The sequence below is a fragment of the Penaeus monodon genome, chromosome 35 (assembly GCF_015228065.2).
Source record: "Penaeus monodon isolate SGIC_2016 chromosome 35, NSTDA_Pmon_1, whole genome shotgun sequence".
In the NCBI taxonomy this organism is placed as follows: domain Eukaryota; kingdom Metazoa; phylum Arthropoda; class Malacostraca; order Decapoda; family Penaeidae; genus Penaeus; species Penaeus monodon.
The window spans coordinates 14,428,031-14,431,240 of NC_051420.1; positions in this window are offsets into that span (position 1 = coordinate 14,428,031).

Consider the following 3,210-nt stretch of genomic DNA (forward strand, 5'->3'; position numbering starts at 1 on the left):
TAAAATTCTATCAGTAATTATCTTATAAATAACAATAAATATTTTATTAAAAAATCAAAGCATAGATATAAAAAAATATTGCTAAATATATGCACAATAAAATTTTTATTAAAAATATTGTCTCCAAAAGGGAGAAACTAGTAAGACCTTCTGTCACAATCCTCACTCCATTACATCTTTCGGGTGTATATGGGGGAGACAAGTACATACGTCACTGGTCTGAGAATGTTGCACATCTTTCCGCTACATGTGCGACCGTTAATGGCTCTTGGCATCCCTCACAAAGTGCTTCACTTTTAGCCATCATCGGCCCATGAGTTAGTCTTGTGTGTCGATTCTTAGTCTCGTTAATACAACTTCTATTTTTTGGGTTTGGGGGTGGATGCTGGGCATTATCAATTATCCAATTATCAAGGTCATCTCTAATCTCTCCCAATTTGGTTCTAGGGGTTTTGCCTCCATTTTTTCTTCCATTTATCGCGAAGACAACTCCTGATTCTGGGTTTTTCAGGTCGGTATGTGGGAGAGAAAAACGAGCATCATAGGGCTGAGTGGCAGCTGCCCTTTTACCTTTTGATCAGCTCGCTCATTCCCACTGATACCAACATGTACTGGCACCCAACATAGTGTTATCTTTTTGTGTTGGCATCAGTGCAAGCCAAACTTGAAAACCTTTCTCACCAATAGATTTCGATGAGTTTAAACTCTTGACTGTTTGCAAGGTTCTATGAGAGTCACAGTATATTGTAATAGAATGGTTTGTAAGATCTCTAGTTTAGGAGAAGATTGACAAATACAGTCTTCCTTCTGCTCACTGCTGCAAAGCCCACACCATTTTCAGATTTCGAACCCTTTTGTATTTATTGTATCTGATCCTTGGTACTTGGTGTGTTGAAGAAAATCTCCCTCTGACTTCTGCTTCGGATCTCTCCCCCCCCCCTCCCGATATGGGGGCAGCACATTTTCTTGTCTTAGCAGCCATGTCAAATTTACCATTTTCTCCATCAGCTTCCAGATGCAGCTGGTGATAGAAATTGGTCTGTAATTCCCTGGTATGGAAGCATTCAATCCCTCCTACTGTCCTTCTCACACATTTCCTTGACCATGTCTCCACTCATTCCTCTAGTATTCACGTATATACTGATGGCTACAAATCCACTCCGGTGCTGGTTTTGCAGTAATTTTCCCCAACTCGTATTTTCAAATACTCCCTTTCCTCTTGAATCCAGTGTCCTTACTACAGAATTGTATGCACTCCTTTTTGCTCTAAAAACACATATACTCATTTTCCTCTTCCTCTTTTACTTTTTTTAAACTGACTCCCGTAACTCATTAACTCTCATAAAGTCAATACACACCACCAACCCCTTTGTTTGTAAGATCCAGAACGGTTGTTCTACCTGTCCACACGCCAAAAAAACAATCAAATTTTGCTGGTCCCCAGCCATGTTGGAAACCCCCCCGGCAATGAACAGGCAGATACACTAGCACGCCACGCCTCTATGTCCACATCATACCAACCACGCTTCTCACATATTTCCCCGCCACGGATTATACCCACACTTTAAGACCTTCTTGTATAATCGATGGCAATCTTTTTGGTCAAGCCTCCGCACTAATAAATTACATTCTTGGGAAAACTATCAATCTCCTCCTGGTCAGCTCCATTTCATCGGAACAGACGTTGGGAGACTGCTCTCGCCCGCTTACGCATTGGGCCCCACCCGTCTAACACACTCCTATCTATGTCACAATCTGATCCACCCTTATGTTCCTTATGTAATGTTCCCCTTTCAATCCACACATCCTATTATCGTGCCCACGTTTTGAAACAACCCGTACCTCTGCTTTCCCCCATCTATCCTCCCTTCCCGACCTCCCAACCTATCAGACATCCTTTCAGAATCCCCCCTTTCTGCTTCAACAAAACCCATTCTCTTTCCTCAAACGTATACATATCCTACATCTAATCTAACTCCTTACCACACCCGACCCTAACCCTTTCACTCACCAATTCCTTTGCCCCAGCTTAGACAACTAATCACTAACTCAACCACCCTTCCCAAACATTAACTATAGTGCTACATGACCTTAGATGTCTAGCACATTTCTCTTGCTTTTAACCATTAACCATTAACCATTCCACTGAATTTAAAGTCTATTTCAAGGATATTACTATTCTGAGTCTAGTGATTTATGATTTTTTTTATATAAAATACTAATATCTTTAAATAGTCCCCCTCAATCCCATGCCCGCTGTTGCAATGAGAAACTTTGGAAAAAGATACTGAGGCCCAATGCTGTGGATCACGCCTACCTTGGACCTCAGCCCTCGACTCCGCTAAACGGTCTTTTCTTCCCGATTCCTTTTTCCTTTTCTCTAACCCCTTCTACTATGCACTAATGTGTGAGAGCCATGTTGAAAGGATGAAATGCTGACTTTGTGCTAGTCATCAACGGCCTGGGGGAATCATAGGCACGGCACGGTATGCCCCTGTTCAGTTGTCTAGCACTTACCCCTCAAAGGGACCCGAAGGTATGCACCACTTCTCCCTCCTACATACTCCAGGCTTTCCATGGCAAGTAATAAAGATTTTGTACCTTTATAAAGGGCAGTGAGGCTTGTCCCTTCACCAACTAGCCCCTCTGATTTTAATTCCTTCGGTTTCCTGACCCCAGCCTTTCCTTTGATCACGATACCCCCTCCTCAATGCCTATGTCCGCACTCCACATTGTTCCCTGTACGACAAGGCCCCGTCCTACTACCCCCACCTCTGCTAATTTTTTGACTACTCTGTTTACTCCAGCCAAATGGGATCGATTTTTTGTGATCCCTACCTTAACCCATTTGCTCACCTTCTCTACCCTCACATCTCTTTGCCCCTTTCAGTGCCATATCCTGAACTATAATACGAATTTTGACGTGTAGTACATTTAATCATCAACTACCTATTTACCCTTTTCATTACTACATTTTTTAAAAGTGCTAAATGGCCTTTGATGTCTAGCACATTTATTTTGCTTTGTAATCATTAACAATAAATAAAGGTAATTTTAAATTATATACGAAAAAACTTTCCTTATTTAGGGGAAATGTAAGGAAACCTTATCCTGCTTCTGTAACATTAGATTTACGGCCATATGCTGAACACAAAATGTTGATTGTGGAATTTATAAATAGATTTCATATCGCATCGACATGTTAGAAGC